The following is a 25098-nucleotide window of genomic DNA, read 5'->3' on the forward strand; positions in this document are numbered from 1 at the left end:
CAAAGAATAAAGACTAGCAAAAGAAAACAAAAATCCACTCCTGACTATGCATAATTTAACAAGTTATCTATAATTTATCTATAATGACACTAGCATTATGAAATCAAGACTCTCATATAAAGCAGCAATAATACCAACAATAACAGTAACAGATGCATGGAGAATTTTGAGGGTACCATCACAGATACACTGTAAGATAATTTCTCATGGGTCATAAGATGTTTCATTGTCCAAATCTCACTACTCAATAAGCTCTCAAATGTCAGGGAAAACAGAGGTCAATAGGAATGCAAGTACCAAAGAAATGGTACTATTTTTTATTATCTCAATGTCATGGTAAAGGCTACCAAGTTGTTTCTTACCAATTTGCACACTACCAACTAGAATAAACGGACTCCTTCTCATCTGCAGGATGAACTCTGACTTCCTGGAAAAATTGCTGAATTACATCTACCTGATAAAAATCAAGGCTTAATTTTCCAATTCAAATGGAATTAAATATAGTATCACAATGTGAGAAGAATTTAGGTGTTTGATAATATATCCACTCTATCTGTTTATCCATATATATCATTGAAATTGCTTAGTGAATAAGTCAGTATATTGTTGACACCTTCTGTATTTTCAAATCATAAAGTATCTTCCCATGTATCTAGGATAGTTTTTGCTTAAAAACTTAAATATTAATTTATATATTGGTTTAGAAATTCTGTATATAGTAATTAAATTCCAGTTTGATGGCCAATTTACAAAAATATGGAAATGAGAAATAAAATAAATATATTCTAACCTGAAGCTATCATGAATAAACTTAGAAAACTCAATGTTTTTCCTATGTTGAAAACAGAATGCTGTGATTGCAGGTCATAAGTTAATAAGGGCCGAAAATGATATATTAAGGCTCATAAAAGCTACTTCTAATGAGTTTGTGAGATTAAAATATCAAATGTAAAATTTTTAGAAAAAGAAAAAAATGTTTCCATAAAGTAACATACTTTCTGTGTTATTTAACAATTACGCCTCATCACTATTAATTATCAGTATTACTGTAGCTGAACTACTTGCTATATTACTTTTTCTCTGGTTTTGTTTTTGGTGGGACTGTGGAGAAACTTTCTAGCCTTTTAAATTCAATTGTTATCTTATCAATCTTTATGAAACATGTTCAACAAATTACTGTAAGTTTCCCCTTTTTTAGTTACTATAGATGCTTTGTTTTATGTTGGACACCCATGTCTACTTTTTGAAAATTTAGAGAAACAATGAAGAAATATTTCTGAAAAGATTTAAGCAGTGCTTCTAAGTATAGAGAGCAAAATATAAGAGCTTCTATTTCCATGCTTTTCACATTCTGATTTTTTGCCCTCACAATTAAGTGTTTATTTTCAGTCATTTTTTCTTGTCTTTTAAATTAATTTTACTGCAAAGTAAAAAAAAGATACATACTTCTGGGAGCCAGACTGCATGAACCTGTGTACCAGACTTTCTACTTAACAGTTGTGTGACATTCGCAAATTTCCTTACCTCTTTGTGTCTCTTTCTTCACCTTTAAAGTGTTGATGATAACAATACCTACAGTTAGGATTATGGTGAGGAAAAAATAATTGAATACATTTAAAACATTTACCCCAATGATAGGTAATTAGTAAATGTTCACTATCATTACCGTTATCATTAAATACCTAAGCATATATACTTTTTTTTTTTTGCTCTTAATGTCTAAATGAAGGAATAATATTAAACCTGTAGTTTTTTTTTTTTAAGTTTTTCACGTGTATAATTAATTGCCTTGAGGATCTTTCCATGGCAGTATGTTCATGGATTTACACTGTTCTTTTAAATAGTTCCTTGCTATTTCACTGTACTGATATATTCTGATGATTTAAATCAGGGTTTCTCATTCCTGGCACTACTGGCACACTGAGCTGTATAATTCTTTGTTGTGGGGGCTGTGCTGTGCATTATAGGATGCTTAGCCACAATCTTGATCTCTCCCCACTAAATGCCAGTAGCTGTCCCCACTGCAGATGTGACAACCACAAATGTTTCCAAATATTGCCAAATGTATTTTTGAACTACAAAATTACCACTGGATGAGAACCACTGATTTAGCCAATCATCAGTTAATCATCAATGAAAGGGAATTCAGATGGTTTGTACATTTTTGCTATTTTGAACTTCCTCGCAAAGATGTACAATTTTTTTTTAACATTACTTGGGTTTTTTTCTTCCCTCTACTCCTTGAATTCTGAGAGATTTAGTGACAACTCCTCTCAAACAATCTGAATCTCCACTCAAAACATATTTTTGTTTGTTTCTAGAAATACTTCTGCCTTTTCTTTCCTCCCTTTTTAATCATAACTGTCTTCTCTTTCCAACTTTTAAAAATCCAATCAATTTTTTATTCCAGAACTCCAAGAAATATTCTTTAGACTTGTCCCATTAAATGGCAAAAGTCTCATCACTTGTTTTGAGAAGGGCATCAGTTTTTTAAAAAATGGAATAGTGAAGTAAAGAAATATTTAGTAGTCATGGTTGAAAAAATCAGATGCATCTAGGTACCTAATCTGGATTTTACTATTATTATATGTATGACTTTTCACTTTTTAAAATCCTATGAGCCACAATTCCCTTATGTAATGAAAAGAAAATAATACTATCTCAAAGTCCTTGGGCAAATTAAATAAGACAATATAGGAAAAGTACTTAGCAGAGAGTCTGGTGTGTATTAAGCATGCAATAACATTAACAAATTTAGAAAAAGAAGCTATTAAATAGTTTACCAAGAAATGAAATAAAATCCATAAAAACAAAAAAAGAGACTATAAAAATTATGTCCACTAGCAATACTAGCATGTTTGTAACCAAGGAGTGAAGTCTCTTTAATGATATAAAATAATGATCGATAATGGGATAATAATTTAAAGGTGAAAAAGCAGGATGCAAAGTAATATATAACAGAAGATGTGATAATAAATAATTGCAGACAATTAAAATTATCACATTTTAAATTTAAATTCCTGTTTGGAAATTGTGAAGAAAGGACTAACACACCTCATCTGTTTTCTCAGAAATGAAAGAAATGATAAATTTTATAATTATGATAGAGTTAAGGGGAAGAAAATGATTATCTCGTTTGACTCCTACTGTTGCAACTGACAGATAATCTATCTCAAACCAATTTATGCAAACAAGTATATTTATTTTTCACATACCAGAAAGTATAAGATCATCCATGAGACCCCTACATTATATGTATATTACTGAAGAAACATTAAAAGCAATTCTATTAAAGTCAAGTATAAACTATGGATTTTGACATTGGTTTTATATTTATACTTTATTTCTAGCCAGTGAAATAGAACAAGATATTTTTAAAAGATTAAAATACTGAGGAGAACAATTAGTCATTTTTGTAGATGAAATTATTTCTTAAAACACCCAATGGAAGCAATTAAGAAGTGTACGAAAATTAGTCAGAAATTTAAGTAGGGAAACCAGACAGAAGAAAACATTTTTTTAATGAATAGTTTGCCTACAGGCCAGCATTAAATGGTGTATGTTTAAGCATAACTTTGTTTAGTGAATAGACTATTTTCTGTAAGCTCTCCACAGACACAAATTATATTTTTATTCAAGACACTTTGACTTTTCTTTACTAATGCTTTTTCAGGTATTTATCTTTATGTTTATGAGCTTCTCTTATGATGCTACTTTTATCAAATTTGGGGATTCCTTGTTGTTGACTTATTTCTCTTTTGGTAATCCTGTTACCAGAAGCATACTCTGAATCAGAGACATTCAGGCAACCGAGATACAGAGGCAGGATCTGCCGTCCAGTGGTCTGTACTCCTTTCCTAAATCTTGAAGTACCTTCCCTTTCGGAGTTTCTATTATTTTGGCCCAGGAATGAATATCATTGCAATTTGCTGTTCAACCCAGGTGGAAGAGTTGAGCGTTATTTTCCCAGCTGTTCTAATGAAGTAATTATCTTTTAAATCTCCTCTTACTCTTTGTATTAGTAGACTCTAATCTTGTACCACTCACAAATCCTCAGCAGTCCTTTCCCATCAATGCTCCTGGCTATGATTTCCTCTGCTCTTGTTTCTCCATCAAAGAATTCACAACTGCTTCCTAATTTTTAAGAATATTTGGGGAAAAACATTTTACTAATGTTACTCTTTCTCACTTTTCAGCACTGCTCTGGTTATATTTCAAATTAAATTTTTGCTCTTTTCAAAAGATTGGGTGAGATGGTTGATCAACACCATCAATATCAGAGTCAATACCATCTTATCTGTCCAGCTTGGAAAATAAATCCGTTAATTATCTGGCAACATTTACAGTCTTTCAGTTACAAAATGACCTACAAAATGTTTTTAATGTAAGCTATTTGTAAGCATACACATATATATGTGGCATTATTAGAAATCACATACAAAAATACCTGTCCATTTATAGGTACCACACATATGCATTCAGAGTGAGATGTGCATGTACCCACATGTGCATTTGTGTACATATGTACACACATGGGCACATAAATATGCATTCAGATATGCATATGCATACGTATGTTTGCATATATCTTCATGTGTGCATGCATAAATATGCACGTTTCCATTGCATATATAATTATACATACACAAAGGTATCAGCAGATACATATTAATCTCCATACATACGCATACATATGTGCATATTCAAATATATAGAAACATGCAAGTGTTTGCCTGTTTATGTGTGTATGCATATGAATTTAAATATATACACTGAGATACACATACCCAATTCATGCATATGTATATATATTTCCATATATCTGCACATGTGTACACATAAGCACATGTGAATTTATGAATGTCTATACAAGTATAAACACATGTATATGCATATACTACTATGAAATGAAATTACACATATAATTTCATAGCAGCTATCTTGTTGCACAACACATATATGAATGTATATTTTGAACATCTTGCAAAGGCTGTAGATATGTCCCCTTGATATCACTTAAATGGTTATTTGCTATTATATAATTATCTAACAATTTATATAGTTAAATTTCTATTTTTTTTTAACATTTATGTTTCTACTCATTTTTCACTACAGTATGTGATTTACTTAAAAGGCTGGGCCCTGCAGTCACATTACATGGGACATCAGCAGTAGCGGTTGTTGTTCTCATAATAACAATGTCCCTAGGATTTAATGAGTAAGATAAGCAAAGCCTACAGTGTCTTGCATTTGGTAAACACTCAGTAATTTTATGTACTACTAGAACTATCTTTGTTATATAAGTATATATATAATATTCCTGTACATAAATCTACAGTATATTAAAATAAATATATACAATCACCCTTGTGACTTATTGTTTCCCTTCATTTTTAAAAGTAGAGTCTAAAGATCTAAGATTTAACACTTTGATACATCTTGCCAAATTTTCTTCCAGAAAATTGTACTAATTTATAATCCTATTCACAAATAACTGCCCAATCATTTATGTACATCCTTATCATTTTTCTTTCTTTTCTCTTAATAATTCTACATTTTTCTTAGCATAAATTGAAAGACACACCATCTTTTTGTTTGGAAAGCTTTAAGAGTAGAAATACTTTAATATTACCCAAATGCATAATGATTTTGACCAAAATGCCAAAAAGCCAGTAGTCAAGATGAAGTCTCAAATGGTAACTTGTATAGGACCTTGTAGTCTGTATGTGGTGTTCTTTGTTTACTTGGTTTTACTTTTCCTCAGCATCATTTCTTTAAAATAAAGGGACTAAATATCATATTTCTGAACTTTCTATGAACCAATCTGATTTTTTTTTCCTAATTCATTCTAACTTCAGCATCCTCAATTTAAAGGCCCAACACAAGAAGCACTAACCTACAGAACATGATTATTTTCCTGCTGATTTCGTTTTGTTTCCTTCACCTTCAAATAAGAATGAAAATGAGGTTTCTTTATGCAGCATTAAGGTACCCATATATAAGAAATTACAGTCTCTATGAGAAATCTGCACATTATCACTATGGTATGCTATAGAAAAGATGAGAAACTATCCATTCTCAGCTAAGTAAACAATAACAACACAGGTGAAGGGGAGTAATTATGAGTGTTTTCACAAAATTAAGTAGAAGTATTTGAATTACATAGTAGCAGTGGGTCTTAGTAACTCTTCTGTGCTGGCAATGTGACTGTGTTTAAGAGAATACAGAACAAAAAACATTAATAATAGTCAGACGGGTTAAGATTTCAGGGAGGGCAGGAGTTGATATATTCAGGACTCTGGGAAATGCTTATCTTCTATTGTGAAAAATCAAATGGGGATTTGTTACCTCAAAATAAAGGATCTTATATACTGATTGTAGGTATAAACAACAGAGCCTGTATGAATGAATGCAGGTTCCTGGAGTCAAAATTAAGAGGTAAAAATGAAACTAATATTAGAGAAAATGGTGATTTATTTTAATTTACTGATCATTCTAGTTAAAATAAAGTTTCTCAACTAAGAGACTTAGAATAGCTAACCTTGAGAGAGCAAAATGTTTAAATAAAATAAACCATGTAAAGGGTCTAGCACAGAACAAATGATGTTTTCTTTATAAGTGCTTTATTACTCAATTTTCTGAATAAACAGGTAAAATCTTGATAATGTATAATTATTTTACTCTAGGGAAATGGGAAATTGAAATTTGTGATGGATATATTATGGGCCTATTCAGTGAATCATTTTTGAAGAAATGTTTTCTACCAGGTGGCATCAAATCATATAACTCAAGTATTGCCTTTAGGCTTAAACTGATTAGAATTGAGGCAATGCTATGAATAATGACTTGGTAAATTTCAGTATGTAAAATATGAAGAATTTTACTGCTTCTCTAATACTCACATTTTTCTTTTCCACACAGCAACTACAATTTGTTTTCAGAAAGCCCAGCAATCTATTAAATATCTACCTGGATTGTTTCATATGATTTTATCAGTTCTATGTGTTATATACTATTTCTAATGATTCTTATTTGACCAAAAGGACACGAGAGTCACAGAAAACTTATATAACACTATATACACAGGGTTACACAGAGCAAGTACGAACAGTAATTTAAATTTAGGTCTGTCTGACTCCAGGGCCCAAGTCCTTACACAATAACATACTTCTCATACACGAACACTCAAAGATCTTCACGATCTTTTAAAACCTGTCAAATTCTACTCTCACCTCATGCGATTCCTAACAGTTTCTTTAGTGCATCCCTCATCTATTTTTCATTGGGTTTCTCTTGGAAGATTTTTAAACAAGTCATCCTTTAGATTATAAACTTCCTTGCCTATAACTCACTTATAAATTGGAAAATTAATTTTTCAGTTTTTAAATAGTATTCAGGTTTCCCCACTGATATGATACTGCGTGGAGAAGTGACAATGTGGAGGGGCATCTTGATCTAGTTGAAAGCCTCTTTAGAAAACAGAAAGTGTTCCTTTCATATTCAAATGAAACATTTCATATACAACTTGCATAGTAATAAAAGCAGTTTATTGAACATGTTAAATTATAGACTATGCCTTAATGAAAATGCTAAAGTTGAGCTAAGGTTATCTGATAATCTTACTTTTCTGTTGGGTTAATAAAACTCTTTTATATGATATATACCTCATGATTTTTTGCATTTCAATATAAAGTTTAGATTCAGCTTGCCAATATCTACAAAATCTAGTGGAGTTTGACTGGAATCACACTGAAAGTATAAATCAACTTGGAGAAAACTGGTATCTTCACAGTACTAAGTTTTCCAGTCAATAAATCTAGGTCCACCTAAGAAATCTATAACTAAATTATGAAAATTCGTAAGTAATTTACCAATATTGAATAAAAATCATAAATAAAATCAACTATGTTTTTCTGTATCAGAAAAATTAAGTATGTATTTTTCACAATTATTACAATTTGAAGTGATTTTTCTTATTACAAAGCATCTCAAAGCTTTCTCAGTTACTTAGTTTGCATTGTAAGCATTTATTTTTATTTAACTTTGTATGATATTCCTAAAACTTACACATGATGACAATCAACTAAATTATGGAGTAAAAGATAATTAAGAATAAAGAGCATTTTCCTCAAATCTCTGGAAAAATCAATGTTGAATATTTAAAAATCTTTATGATTTCTTAAATTCTAAATATTTCTTTTCAGTAAATCACTAAATATAAAATCATTTGAATATATTAATTATTCCATGACTTTATATATGTCTAATGACATATTCCACTACAGTATTCTTTTTGACACCAAATAATTTAAATCTGAATTTGTTTGAAAGTCAAATATACATGCACACAGGTATATACACATAGTAGCATATTTAACACATCTTAATTAATGAATTGACATTATATACATCAATGAAATAGGTATTTTTCTCTTTCTCTCTCTCTCTATATATATACACACTCATACACACACCCATATAATACTCTGATAAAAAAGTTCAAAACTTCTCTACTATCTACCATGTCTGGCTCTGAAGGATTTAATATTCTGTTGTTTTTGTTTGTCATTTCAGTGTTGGTTACACAGGTGTATTTGCTAGGGTTGCTGTAACAAATGGCTTTAACAATGGAAAATTTTCTTCTCACGTTCTGGAGGCTAGAAGTTCAGAATTGAAGTGTCAGCACTGTTGGTTTTGTCTGAGGTCTCTCTCTTTGGCTTATAAACGAACATCTCCTCCTCCTTGTGTTTTTACATGATTTTTCACTCTGTACATGTCTGTGTCCAAATATCCTCTTTTTTATGAGACTACCAGTGATATTTGATTAGGGCCTACCCTGATTACCTCATTTTAGCTTAATTACTTCTTTAAAGATCGTATCTCCAAATATAGCCACATTCTGAGGTACTGGCATTTGGACTTCATCATATGAATTTGTGTGGGTCACAATTTGGCCTTCAACAACAGATGTGTTCAGTTTGTGAAATTATTTGGTCTGTATATACACCACTTGGATAAATATATACACACATATTAAAAAAAGTTTCAAATAAGATCTGCTCTCTACTGCTCCTTAAGCTCTATTTGAACCTTTACTTTACTCTGGGCCAGCCCTGCTCAATTTGAATTCTGATCTCAGCAGTATCATCCTTTGGATTCATCTCCATATTCTAGAAGAGAGATCTTGTTTTAAAAATTATTTGTATTTTATTCCAGACATTCTGATGGCTTAGGCTGTGCTGCACCATAACTCTCTAATCGAGTGGTTCCTGCTGGTTGTTTTTCTCATAAACAAGTTGGAGCCATTGCAGTCTTCTTCTAGCCTTCCGTTAACTCCTAGTGGGAGCTTCCACTCTCCTTCCAGGAAAAGTATTTATTTCTTTTTCTGTATTCTTTGGTCCTTAGAATTGAAAGGGAGCAGGACCCTACAGGCCCCTCAACCCTTGCCTCTTGTTTATAGAAAAGCTGAAGTCTCCCAGGCCTCCCTGAGTCATAGAAGGCTCAAGCATTTGATTAGAACAATCCTGCAGGCATTGGAGGATGGGAATGACTCTGACCACCTACCTCAAAAATTAACTGAGATTATTCCCTCATTTCCCTTTAAAACTTTCATGGATGAACAGAGTATTTGGAGATGGATTTTTGGGGGGATGCTGAGTCCACCAGATTGCAGGCATTCTGGTTAAAAGCAATTTTCCTTTTTGTTACCAAGGCTGTCGCCCCCAGGATCATACCCCTGCCCCTCCCTCAACTAGAAACCAATTACTTTTATCTAAGTCTCAGGACGCAGTTGCAGAGAAGAAACAAAAACTGGTTAGAACTGATGGGAGTCCAAGATGGTGGCTCTGACTTCCAGTGGACCTTGAGCCTCACTCTACACTCATTGTAATACATTAATATGCTAAATAACACACCCACCAGTGCCATGACAGTTGACAACTGCCATGACAACAACCAGAAAAGTCCACACAAGGACTGAAAAGCCTGTACAAGGACTGACTGGCCCCATCACACGTGGAACAAGGACATGCTAGCAGAAGCCACAGAAGTCCATGCAGCCCAACTTGTGCCGTCCTGGCTGACAGCTCGCTTGAGTGCCTTTTCCTCACTAGAGCACATTTCTTTTCTTCTCCCTGCTGAAGCACTTTCCTTCCTTTTCCTCTTTTGAGAAATAAAAGCAGTTTCACTCTGTCCCTCTGCATCAGCTGTGAATTCTTTCCAGCCAGCAGGCAAGGACCCACACTTCGGTGGGCCTCCTAATTTAGGGGTCTCACTATCGGCTAACAGAATCATCAGAACTCCCTTTTCTCCTCCTTTCACTATTCTATGCATTCTTGTGAACATGGCCTTTCTTTTTTAATAATATCTTTAGTAGTTTTCTATATTAGCACATAGCTCATTCTTTGATCATATGCATAATAGTCCACTGAATAGGGTCCTCATAATTTATTTACACGAGCCCTATTGAAGGATTTATCCAATGTTTATAGTAATGCTATTACAAACAGTACTGCAACAAACATCCATTATGCAAACATCACAGTTTGACAGTTAAAATTCTCATGCAATTCAAATGCTTAGACGGTTTTATTTTCTCAAAAAAAAAACCAAAAAACCACTCTCTGAAACAGATATCATGAGCTAAGAAAAAAAGACAGATAAACAAGGAAGAAAAGATAAGAAAGGAAAAGTCCATTTCAGAATTAAACTAGAGGTGTACCTGCTCAATCTCCCTGGGAGAATTAAAAGACTAACACCGCAGAGCCACCGTATCAGATATAGCAACCAATTTCCAAATTAAATAGTTAAGATATTTAAATTTTAAGTAAAAACCTAAACAAAAAGTAGTCTATAAAAACAAGCCTTAAGTAACTCAGAGGATTTTTACTATAAAAAGTTTGACAGATATTAAAATCAGTGCAATATTTCAAATATTAATAGATAATAGTATAATTCAAGAAAAATCAATACACAAAGGAAATAAGACCATTTTGAAAAAACATCTAAAGCATACTGAACATTAATTGAACATAAATCTTCTTTAAACAATAAGAGCACAAAATATGTCATGAATATTTAGGAACTAAAGGGAAAACTGACAAGAACACAATCGTGCCATTCTTTAATAAAATGACTTCAATCAGAATGAATGAAGGAGTAAATTAAAAAAATCCAGAACAGATGTGATAAATCCCCATGCACTCTGGAAATCAACATGTAAAGCAGATGTGTGAAATGATTTACGTAAAGAAATAGAAACTACAAGAACTTTGGTGAAAGGCAGAATAATACCTCTAAATGATATGCAAATTTAAAAAAATAGAAGGAAACATTGTACTGCTAACATGAAATGCTTCTGTAGGCCAATTCGTTACTTAGTTATATAACTTACATTTCTACACTCTCTCTGAAATAAAATCCACTAAATCCATAAAGGTATAAAGATAACCAGTCACATCCAGGTTCATAATATGATAAAGCTGGCAATTCATATCATAAGTGCACATGTAACTGACGTAAGTGAAAATGCACCACTATGCTAAGTAACACTTCAGCCAATAAGAGCTTAGAAGCTGTAGTTTCAGAATATCCTCATTTTTCCCCTTTAGAATTAGTAAGAAATATGCGACGGCTAGGAAGAAATTTGTGCAAAAAAAGATGTAAACAATCAGTATCAATTTTTTCCTCAGAAGGAGCCTAAGCCCTTGAATTATACAAATGATTAGGGGTGCACCACATGAACCTCAGGCATATCCACCACCCTGGAGTAAAATACACCTCCTGTGGGAGATGTAAATGCTTAAGTAAGTTATTTAAAATATTACAGTAAGGCAGCAGAGCTCAGATTCTTCACAGGGGTTATTTCCTGTGAGTTAAGTACTTCCTTTCCAGCTATCCTCTCTATTTCTCTTCTTATGGCTTCAGACTATTAATCCCTTAAACCTAATGTTTGAGTTTCAGAAGAACAGTGAAACACAATTTTCTAAAAAGATAAGATTATAGTGAAGGGGGGTTCATCACAATTCATTAAAACAAATAAAAGTTATTAAAAGGGATATCTACTATAGAACATTTATTAATAAAATACATACTAAGTGAAACAAATACTTATAGATAATTTTAGCATCTATTCCTGATTTTGTGTGTGTTCATAACGGCATAAAAATTCTTGCATATAGTAAAAATAAGTCTACATAGCACTGGAAAAATCTATATTAAGTTTAGGAAAATTTTACCACTCCACATACTATAACTTTGATCGTTATTTAATAAATTATAGGCATTGGTAGTTCTAGCTAATATACTCCTTAAATAACATGATTACCTAGAAAATGTAAGAAAATGAGTCAGGAAAAAGTCTTTTAGGGCATGAGAGATCATTTAATCACTTAATAAATAAATATAGGAAAACTTATAAACTTCGTATATATTTGCAGTGCCCACTAAGAGACCAAAATAGAAAAATAAAATTTATAAAATTTTTTATATAAAAAAATATAAAATACCCATGTATACATTTTGGTATAGGTATTAATACATCACTAACCTGTAGTGAAGAGAATAAAAAACCTAAATAAACAAAGAAGTCTATCCCATTCCTGCATAAGAGTAGATATACTAAAATAGCAATTAAAAATTATACATATATATACACAAAAATAATTCCAAAAAAAATGAAAAAAACTTCAGAACTTTATGCTATTAAGAAGATACACCAAAAAGGCAAAATATGTTTTAAAACAAATTGAGGGATAAGGTTCATATCTTAACAATTAAATAAAACACAAATTTCCAATAGTTTGAAATGTGAAACCTGGACTATATTGATCAGATAGAGAAATGAAACTGAATGAAATAGTAAAATATGCGTGTGTGTGTGTGGGTATTACTGAGTATATGTTTTTATTTGCTTATGTATATGTCTTAAGTTTTCTAGAACGTTATGTTATACAGTAAATACACAGTTATGAAAAAGGGGAAAATACATCTTATTTGTGTTTGAAATTTGTTAACTCTCTGGAAAATGATATTGGGTTGTCTCTAACCATGATAAAATTAGAAAAAATATATATTAAAAAAATAAATGCAGTGTCTAGATGATAAGTGATGTCTTTGCCTTTACATGATGAAGACAACAAATGTGTAATCAAATAAAGTAAGGTTCGATTTGTTGAGATGAAAAAATTAGAATTATTTTTTCTTAAGTTTTCCTGAATGAGGTCAGGGACATGTACAAACCCTTTACTTTGCTATAGATGTTCCTCTTTGTCTCTTAAGTAGCTGCCAAGGCAAAAGGCTTTTTCATTTCACCTACGTGTTGCTAGACGGGATTATACAACATGCTATCCCCAGTCCCAGTGGTGTCACCCAACCCTGCTAGGCTTTTCATTTTCTGTACCCTGCCCATCATTGTGTAAAGGGAAATAAGTTGTTTTCTCTGACATTCCTTGGAACCAGGTGGGCGGGCAGTCTGGCAACAGAACAGCAGTGACTAACATTATCCATAATTCAACTTGCTGACAAAGATTGGTTGATCAATAAAAGCAGTCTTTTGACACAGATGCCAATATATTCTTCATTGATTGTCAGGTGATAAGTGATATCCTGCATCTATCATTTTTGCTCCTTATGCGTTATCCTGTAGCTCCATTTCTGGTCCCGACTGATTCTTGACTCTGATTATAAGTTTCTTGCCTTATTGAAAGTGGGGAGGACAGCGTTTTTATTCTTACTTTATCCCCACATTGATGCTTGAAGTTTGATTCGTGTCACCAGACTTAATTTCAAAGGTTTTCCAGCATTTGCTGTTTGCAATGAAATCTACTGATTTAAAATATAGATTCATCTAGCTGATTCTCGCCTCTAGCACTAGAAAAGAACTTTCAAATGCACTGTAGTTAACCTTATAATTGTTCCTTGAAGTCCTCAAGAGCTATTTGAGGTGTGTTCACCAAACAAATTTATTTTTCTACTTTGCTTTTTCTTTAAATTATGTTCTAAATACCTCATGGTGCCTGTGGAGGTTCTTTGCCACTCTCTGTTGATTGCTTTTGCAGGTATCTCCAGATAGCCACCCTTCAGGGCTGAACTACCTTCCCCAAACTGACATCCGAGTTATCAATGTGCTGGATTAACTGTCCTCCCAGATGACTACCTCTGGCACTCAATGACACACACAGGCACAGGTGTGGAATCATTTGTTCGACAGTATCTCCTTTATTCTATGCTTGCAACCCCCTTTTCCCCCCAGGGTACTTCAGTTTTCCAGGAGTCAAATCTTACTACATACACAACTTTGTCAGAATTACCTCTCTCTACAGAGGCCTGAGGTTGTGCTATGAAACCACGCTTACCTATGTCAAGTCATCTTTTTTCAGTTCTGTCCAAGACTGACCTACTGAGCCCATATGGAAACATGGAGGATCTCTGCATTAGCTACTTAAATACACTTAGGTATATCTGACAGGATTTACATTCAAAGTGGGACCTTGGCTATACTTCTTAAAATAATATTTCCTATATATTAGACAGACAATAGGTAGTTGCTGCTAGAAAGTAAAATACTTATAACAAAAGTAAGAAAAGACAGGAAAATATGTATTATTTATATAATGCTGCAGGTTAATTTGTTTTTCAGTTAATACTATAACATGACAGCTATTTAAATATTAATAAATATATACTATGTCAATATTAGTAATAGTATTCTTTTTTAAGAAGGAAATAGAAAACTCAGAGTTTATTTTTTCAACCCCTGTTTTTTTTCCCAAGGTGATACACTGCTCCGGGAGATACTGCAATTCCAGGTCAATGCATGGAGTGGGCCGAGCAAGCTCCTATTCCAATTCCCTGCTCCAAAAATCCATTTAATATACTGTCCTCAGATGGAGGATGTATCAGATACTAACTGATAAGAACAGATACTACATTGGATCTTAGCCAAAAGGCCGAGAAATGATAAACCATATTCTTATTAGAAATAACTATAAAAGTAATCATAGCTTAGCAGTTGATGTACATTCATTATATGCCAGACTCTATCCTAACTACTTTATATACAAAAATTCATTTATTTGCCTCAACATCCTTATGAGTCACTTACTATTACATATACCGTCTTAGAGATACAGAATTAGAATTTGGAATTTTCTAGGTATTGCACAATAATTCTCAAATGTCAAGTGACCATAGAATAAAATATAGAAATGTTCAATAAAACATAATACCCAGGACTATTAATGATTAAAACGCAAATTAAAATAAGAACAACCTATCTTCAATTTATCTGCAAAACTTTCAAATTAAAAACCTAAATTTTTTTCAGAGCGGTTGAGTGTGGGATTAGAGTTATCCTCACATAATGTAATTAGATATGTAAATGACAATAAAAATTAGGGGCTATAAGTCAAAATTTAATTTGTAGTATTTTTGTATCTAACTTTTTAAACAAGAGAATGAAAATATTAGTAGAGGAAAATATATTTAATTATGTAAAAAAAAGTCGTTTCTGCTTCCCAAAATGTAATATTCAATGATTTCTTCTAATACTCCTGAATTAAAATTAAAAAATATTTTAAATGATTTGGAAACTTTATGTGGAGGCTTGAAACATTTAAATTTATTTAAATTTATTCTTTAAAATAAACAGTTTATCCCAATACTTTCATAGATTTTTTTCATCATTATTTAATGATGCCTCTTTGATCATATATTACATATTTTATTTTCTCCTTCTGAGTTGTATACTGTATTCCACTGAACTACCTATTATATATTCTCGGTTCCACACTGTTTTCATTAATTTCTTGAATGACAATTTCAAGAGATTTCTAGCTTGTAAAATGTCATGTTCCCATATTCATTAAACTTTTATTTCTAATTCTGATAATCTTATCTCATGCTTTAATTACAGGAAATAATTCATTACACCTGCCCAGAAACTTGACATTTACAAAGCGTATTTCTCTACACCATCCCACAAACCCCTATAAAAATACTGTCAAGGAAATACTACATTTTTTTTTTTAAGCAGATGACAAACTGAAGGCCAGGGAGGTTATCACCGCCTGAGAGAAGTATTACGCTGTAACTATGTATTCATATCTAATTTCTGTATTTTATTGAAATTAAAATGCCACTAACTGTAATATCATTATTTTATACATTAAAAATAAAAGCATTGTTAATTAAACTGTGAAAGAACGTATCCATATCACTTCAAGTTTGTATTTCATTCCCATTGTAAAAAAATGAAATACAAAGTTGCATTTCTCTGGATTCTTCTATACACTGATTTTTATCATATATTGGGCTGCTCTAGTTTTGGGGTTTTCTACATGCAAATTACATTGTTTAAGTATTGAATGTTTATAATGTCTTTCAAGTTACAAGGAATCTCTCTCTGTCCTTATATGGCTCTCTCGCTCCCCCTCTCTCTAGTATGTGTATCTATCTATACATATATAGAGAGAAAGAGATTGATCTTCTCATATTTATATGTTGAGAGTATATATCTCATACATGTGTGTATGTATATGTGTGTGTGTGTGTGTGTGTGTGTATATATATATCTCAACATCATATGGCTGATTGACAAACAACGAGTTTAAGTTGGTAATGATTATAAGACAAATCCCCAGCTAGGATAATAAAAATGTGAAAAAAATTTTCATCTTTGAATAAATGAGATAAAGTGTTTTTATGCTTTCATCTCCAAGTCAAAGACATTTACCATCTATCTAGCATCATCAATTCCCTCATGAAAGACTTTGAAAATATGATAAAAGGCATAGCAACATAAGATCCCCTTAGTACCTCTGGCTTTCATTCTTCTATAGCATTAACAAAAATTTAAGTGTCTAACATTTCCTGAGACTCTATAATGGATTCCTAGTTTCTAGAAAAATATGTAACATATGCTTTTTTTCTGAAAGGCACATGTGTTATGCCATATCCTTCTTCAAAAACATTATATAAATCCTGAAACCTACATAAAAAGTCATTTTTAAATCTGTCAAACACTTATTTCCATAATATTGTGTAACTGAATGTTTCAGTTTAATCTCAAGCTATTTTTCTGTCCAATTTCTATGTCGCAGCTAACTCAATTCAGTTTTCCTGAGCATGTTTTCTTGTTGTGAAGATAGGTATGATTACTTCCAAATTCTTTACATGTGTCAGGTAAAACCGGAAGTCTCAAATATTTTTGAATGACTTAGTAAAATATTCCTGACAAAAATTTTTAATGAAAAGAAAGCAAGATAAAACTATTCATTAAAGCTAGCTTTACTTCCATCCATATAAAAGCCACAAATAGGAAAAACAACCTGAAACTAAATAAAACAAAGTACTAATAGTAGTGATATCCTTGTTTCATTTTTCATTTTTCTTTCATGTGTATTTGTTTCTTATTTTACAATAAACATGTATCAAAATCAGAATACACATATTAAAATGATTTAGTATAACAGTTTTGAGCAAAACTAGAGAAAAGGGGTAAAATATATCACAAGAAAGTGGAATAAAGCTTTCATTACACTGAATATTGAAAATATATTCTCACTTTTACAAAATCTTCAAGGTGAGAACATAGGTGATAACAAGGTTACAGAGTGCACAATAGGAAATCAGCTCTAGGTGACACTGATTAGTCATGCAGTTCCAGTGCTACTTAATGTTTTTACTGTCTGCTTACTTCATTCAATTTCTGTGATTTCCTGCTGTCAGAAGACTTCACTGTCAGAAGAACTCAGATGACAGTGTTAAAAAAGGTGCAATAAAAGTTATTACAAATCTGATTATGCCATTTGTCTTCTTGTAAATTTTAAATGAACCCCTTTCTTTCTACAGAACAATATTGCATTTTAGAAGATTAGCTTCCTTATTTCAGTCTCCTGATCTCCTTCAGTTACATGTTATCCCTTCATCTTCCTCCCCCAAATAAAAATACATGCAATATATGCAGCAGGACTTTCATCTTTGTATCCTCATAAATGTTGAAATTTCGGACTAGAGTCCTTTATCTTATTAACATGGAAGTTATTTTATATTTAACTATAATGTTTCTTACCTATAAAGAGAATTGGTTATGCATATATGTTTCAATACTCAAGTCAGAGACATAGTTTCTTGCTTTGTGCTACCACAAAACATTGGAAATAATCCTGGATTGATACCCTTTTTACATGACATTATTATTGATAACTTACTTGTGAATTGTTACAGTGAAACCTTCACTGCCAACCTGTTTTAAATTTGATTCTACCACCTAACATTACTTATCCCCATCCCCTGCTTTTCTAACATTCCTATAATCTCTATTTTTGCCGAGTATACATTAGCTACTTAATTCTTTATCTCCTTTCCCTCATAGAAATGGAATCAAACAGTGCATAGCCCTGAGTCTGACCTCTTTTGCTTAGCATAATGCACTTAAAATTAATGTGTTAGTGCATTAATCAGTAGTGTTTATTTTTACTGATCAGTAATTCCTTTATATGAATTTGTCCTATTTTTTAAAATACTTTCACCACTTCAAGCATTTCTGGATTATTTCCAGATTTGGCTGATTGTGTAAAAAGCCACCAGAAATATCTGTAAATAGCCATTTGTATTAAGATACATTCTCATTTTTGAGGCAAAACTTGGGTTTGGGGTTGCAGGGATGTATGAAGAGTGTATGTTAAAATTTAAAAACTGGCAACCAGTTGTCCAAATTGCCTGTGTCATTTGGCATTTTTTATCAATTTATGAAATTTCCAGTTGTTCTGCATTCTTTCCAGAACTTGGTATTATTGGTCTTATAATGATAATAATGATGGCATCTTTAGTTTAGCAATTCTAATAGGTGTGTAGTGCTATTTCATTGTGGTGTTAGTTTGCATTTCCTTAATAACTAATGATGATGAGCACCTTTACAAGACCTCATTTTCCATATACCTATCTTTTTTGGTGAATTGTCTGTTCTAATAGCTTTACTTTTTAAAAAAATTACATAGTTCATATTTTGTTATTGTTTTGAAATGTTTAAATACATTCTGGATATAGTATGTGTGTGTGTGTGCGTGCATATATATATATATGTGTGTATATATATATAAAATACACAAATATTTCCTCCCAATCTGAGACATGAATTTCATTTTCTAAACAATACTTTTGAAGAGAAGTTCTTAATTATAATGAAGTCCAAGTTATCATTTTTCATTTATGATTTATGCTACTGGTTATATATAAGAAATCTTGAGCTAAATGTCTAAAAGATTTAAGATTTTTCTGTTAGGTTTCCTTCCAGATGTTTTATTAGTTTAAGTTTTACATTTTGACTTATATCCATTTCAGTTATTTTTCATACATGATGTATAATATGAAGTATTGTTCAATGTTTTCTTTCTTTACACTATTTTTCAAGCATGTGGATTTTAAAATAGTAAAACATAGTTTGTTGAAAAAAATCCTTTCTTCATTAAATTGTTTCAATGTATTTGTGAAAATCGAATGCCACATATGTGTGTGTCTATTTCTGAACTCTCAATTAAATTCATTACTTGTGTCTATACTTTCACCAACAGCACACTGTATTGATGACTGAAGGTTTACAGTAAGTCTTGATATCAGATAATGTATGCCCTACAACTTGTCTTTTACAAAATTATTTTGTTTATGCTAGTTATTTTCATAGAAAATTTAGCATCACATTACTGATTACTATAAAAGAAATCTGACTTTAATCACAGAATCAAAATTGTGATGCAAATCAATTATTACATTATAATGCAATTACATCATAATTACTACATTAAAAGCTAATGTGCTAAACATTCTAATCAAAAACCAGAGCTAGTCAAAATAGAGGAAAGTGCAAAATCCAACTTTATGCTGTCCATAAGAAATACACTTCAAATATAAAAATCAAAGATAGATTGAAAGTAAATAGACTGAAAAAAGATTCATCATATAAATAATAAGCATAAGAAGGCTGAGATGGCTATACTAATATTTGGTAAAGTTAGATTTCAATATAACTTTGCCAGAAATAGAGACATTTCATTATAACTAAGAATCAATTCACTGGGAAGATAACATCATAATAATTATTTATGTGCCTAATATCAAAGCTCCAAATTACATGTCACAAAAATAGAAAAGGTAGAAACAGACCATTCCACAGTCATAATTGGACATTCTGCACCCCTCATTCAGCAATTGATAGAAAAGGCCAAAAAGGAATATCATTGTCACTGAATATCTGAACATCATTATCGAACAATTTATCCTAATTTATATTCAGCTAACACTAAACTAACAACAACAAAATGACTTTCTTCAGACAGTATGATATGTTCATTAGGATATACCACACGTGATGTAAGATGATTTCAATTGTTACGAGACATTTCTCCATGGTTCTATTTTAAGTAGAAGCACTAACAGTTCTTTGTTCTGGGAAATATTTTCAAGGATGCTTACACAGTCAACAGTCATAGAAGACAGAGATAGTGATTCTCTCAAAACAAAGGATTTGTTGCCCATAATATAAGATTTGGGCTCCTTAGGTAAGGTGCCTCACTTATAGCTGCTTGGCAGGCATCTATCTGGGTTCATCAAAAACACCCTCGTAGGATATAAGGGTAAGAAGGACTGAAGTGACCAGTTACTGCTTGCTGTGCTTACTGCTTGCTAAGCTGTACTAAAGTTTTGGCATGACCCAGGAGCTGCATATCTTCTACTAGTAAGTATGAAGATAATTTATTAGCATACAAGTAGCATAACATGTTTACAGTTCTTGACAGTTTTGGCAATGAGGATGGGATGGTGACAGAGAAGTGACTGTGGACTAGGAAGGTTGAGGGTCTTGTGGGATGACTAACAGGATTTGAGCTAAATTCAAAGGAGTAAGTAGTAAAAATGTTCATCAAACTGTACGGTCAACTGGCTAATGAATGGACCTTCATTTTATTACTCATCAATGAGTAAGTACAGGTTGGTGGTTACAGGCCAAATAATAGAAAAGAGTTCTTTATTTTTCCCCCCGGTACCCTCTTTCTGCTAACTCTTCACTGAGAAGGGAAAAGGAGTCTTCCTCACTAATCTGGTAGTCATCCTTAGGTCTTATGTAAGACTCATCCTATGTGTTCAAAAGGTTCACTCCCATTTCAAAAGATAGTTACACAGATGTGTACCTACATTGAGCATGAATTAAAAGGAATTTCATGATCACTATGTGTAGAAACAAGGTAAATCATTAGAACTTCTAATCATTTGGAAAATAAGGGTTGGTGAACACAATGCTTGTCAATGATGAATGTCTACAGCTGGGCTGTCTTATGTTTCAGTCTACTCCATAGTCTATTATTGCCAACTTTAGATCAATTCAGAGACAACAGAAAACATTTCAGAGTTTTTTGGTATATGTTGTTTTGTTTTGTCTGGTTTGTTAGCAATGTGCCCTGGTTTCCATAAGGGAGATATTCCTTCTCAGGCAGATTTTTCCAAAACAGACAAATTCACATGCTAAACCATAGATGAGGCATTTATTAAAATTCCTTTTGGATTTACAGTGCTACTAAATGTGACCCACTGGAGAATGTGAAACTGACCCAAATCTTGGTAAATTTGCAATCAGCCATACTTTTCTGGAAAAGTCCTACAGTCCTTACGTTAAAATTTGATGAAAGGCTAAGAGTTATCATTACAACTGAATAACAAATGCTTCCAACTAAACTAAATTCTTTCAGAAATGTCACTACTATGTAAGACAAGCCCATGCCAGTGAAGGGTATAAACTCATGGCCCCATTTAGAAACAACATGTCTGTGACTGCAGAGTCAGGAAGTCCCCAAACAGAAAACAGATGGTGCCAGTAGTGATGATCTTGCCACTGGATATATGACTTTTAGAAGACTGAACACATTAGGAAATCCTTCTGTTGACCTGCAAGCAACTGCTGAACTATTTGAAAAGAAAAATAAATGAAACTTCCTTAATGGCAAGAAACTGGTCCCTCCCTTTGTATACCCTGATTGCTATTCCCTCCTTACTCTAAACTCAACTGCTTTAAAGAAAAAGGTTCTCAGGGGTGAATCTGAGGTCTTTCTGTCTCCAAGAAGGATTTAGGGTCATATGTAACCATCCAAATATGCTATAGAATTTCAGAGACTAGAGAGACTCAAACAGTTATTGTTCTGTTGGACATAAAAACCCAAGCCACTTTCCTACTAAATTCCTGGACTGAGCTACTGGAGTTTGGTCAATGTTCACACACTGAATTGATCTTATGGAGAGCCCTTTTGCCCAATTCAACATACTGCTGTCATTTCCACATCTGATCAGGTAGTAGGAATTGATGTGTTTCATACTTATACCTCCCTGTCCCATAAATTCCAGAAAGGATTTGCCCAGTTGGAAAGAGTACATAGAGGGACAGAGGTAACTGAACTTCCTGCCATGCCATCAGGGAGTGTGCCAGGATTTAGCGTAAGTATGTATCTCTACTCTCTGATATGCAAAGTATTCACTACATGAATTCTATCTTCTTGAATGGCAAGTTGGAAGCCATTGTAGTGTTATTCATATCTGTATCAGCAAGGATGGTTGATAAACCCCAGCAAAATTCGTAAGACTGCCAGGTAAGTAAAATTTCTTTAGATTACATGGACAGATACATAATGCTCCATCTATTCCATGATCAAAGAAAAATTGCTATGTGTTTTCTCTTATTAACAAAAAGAACATCCATTGTCATATTGGGTTCTGTGTACTAGAGATACTATATACCTTACACGAACTTTCTACTAGGTAATTGTATTGATTAACCACTAATCAAATTTCTTTGAATGGGATTCAAACCAACCAGCTATGCTGGAAGCTGGCCAGCAAGCTGTGGCACAATTTCTATGTTTGAAGCCCACAATCTAATAACTCTTTTAAGTTACAATCCCTATAACTGATGATTTTTTGGATTAGGCCCCTCTGGAAGAGGAAGACAACCTTCAATTAGAGGTGTCCTTTACTTAAGGCAAACATAAGCACTAAATCTTTATTAGTAGATGCAAATCACAGGACAGTGAGAGTGAAATGCACAGAAGACAGAATGTAATCAAACTGGTTATTCCTTCAGCATAGACATAACAGGTCACTTACTCATGTGGGATATCACTGTGTCTTATACAGCCAAAAGAGAAAGGATGGAGGAGTGATTATCTGCATTGCTCTCCCATCCTCTCTCCTTCCCTGGTTAAACTTCACTCCTCTCCAATTCCCAGTTTCATCACCTGGTATTCTCCATAGTGAAGCCAGATACCAAGACCTGTGGCCTGATGCTACACATATCTCTGAAAGTAAGAGGAAGAGCCAGCACCCCTGCCTCCCTTGATGATGATGTAACTATGAACATTACCAACAGTCAGTCTGTACAGAGGTGACTGAGGAGAAGAAAGCAACCTATTGAGGCTGAGATCTGAGGCAGCACATTAGGGGCATCTGATACACATTCCATTACTATTGCTACTTCCTTATATGAATTGTAAACATAAATAAAGGACAGTGAACACTATAAAAGGGTATTTAAAAGTCAACATTCATTTGAAATTCCTTTATTACTTAAATTACGGATCTAAATCATTACTTTTTCTGTTCACTGAAGTCATCTAAAAGCCTCCTGAAATGACATTTCCCACTACATCAGGGAAGCAAAATAAGGAAATACCTTCCTTAGGAAAGGCAATGCTGTATAAATCTGTTTCTTTTTGCTGGGCAATATGAATTATTTTAGGGGGCGAAATTTACCTGCTGTTATTAAATCCTAGAGGGGTATTAGGGGTAGTATTAAATTATGGTAGGAAATTTCTGTAGTTCATTTTTACCTCCAGATATGACAAACATGATTTGATAAACTGGTCAGAATTTTGTTTGTATGACTAGTAGTATTTTACATACTCTTAACATCTTTACTTATAGGCTACTGTCGTGGCATGATTCTCCTAAGAACTATTACAATATTAAAATGAATTGTTTGATGATCCATGCCATTTAATGTGGCAATTTTCTTTACCAAGTCTTAGCTGTGTGGTATGTGTATTTATAACTTTTATCATCACAGCTGGCAATACATGTGACACAGAAAAAAAAGAAAAACAGAGACTTCTGTCTGTACATCAAGAATTTGCATTTAGAATACATTTGGAATTAAATGAAACATTATGAATATACATGTTTATCTGCTTGAGAAAGAGAAAGACGTCAAGCATTTAAAATGTTAAACTGTTTCCTCCTGCAGTCAAAATTCAACATTAAATTATCAGTATCTTAAGTAAAAATGGTCACCTACTTTCAAAAAATTCAAAATTAATTCCTAAATACCATCACTTTGTTAGTAATTTTAAGTCAAGTATTGCACCCTGAAAGAGCCTCAAATTATGATCACCAAGTCAAATACTACAAGAATGATCTCTAACACCATATACAAAAATAAACTCAAAATGGATTAAAGACTTAAATCTGAGACCAGATACTATAAAACCCTTAGAGGAAAACATAGACATAACACTCTTTAGCATAAATCACAGCAATATATTTTTTTGAACCAACTCCTGGAGTAATGGAAATAAAAGCAAAAATTAACAAATCGGATCTAATTAAACTTAAAGGCTTTTGCACAGCAAAGGATACCATCAACCAAACAAAAGAACCACCTACAGAATGGGAAAAAATATTTGCAAATGATGTGACCGACAAGGGACTAATTTCCAAAATATACGAACAGCTCATACACCTTAATATCAAAAAAAAAAAAGCAACTCAATCAAAAAATGGGCAGAATACCTAAATAAACATCTCTCCAAAGACAGACAGATGGCCAATAAGCACATGAAAAGATGATCAACAACACTAATTGTTAGAGAAATGCAAATCAAAACTACAGTGAGGAATCACCTCACACCAGTCAGAATGGCCATCATTAAAAAGTCTACAACAATAAATGCTGGAGAGGGCATGGAGAAAAAGGAATCCTCCTACGCTGTTGGTGGGAATGCAAATTGGTGCAGACACTATGGAGGACAGTATGGAGGTCCTTCAAAAACTGAAAACAGACTTACC

The 25098-nt window shown here is 32.7% G+C and overlaps 1 non-coding gene across 1 annotated transcript; it reads right to left on the reverse strand.

Moving 5' to 3' along the window:
* Window positions 1–14770: 14770 nt before the first annotated feature.
* Window positions 14771–14960, reverse strand: LOC123616313 (U2 spliceosomal RNA). Its single transcript, XR_006724300.1, has one exon. It is a non-coding gene; the product is annotated as a U2 spliceosomal RNA (small nuclear RNA).
* Window positions 14961–25098: the final 10138 nt, after the last annotated feature.

The sequence above is a fragment of the Camelus bactrianus genome, chromosome 4 (assembly GCF_048773025.1).
Source record: "Camelus bactrianus isolate YW-2024 breed Bactrian camel chromosome 4, ASM4877302v1, whole genome shotgun sequence".
NCBI classification, from domain to species: Eukaryota; Metazoa; Chordata; class Mammalia; order Artiodactyla; family Camelidae; genus Camelus; species Camelus bactrianus.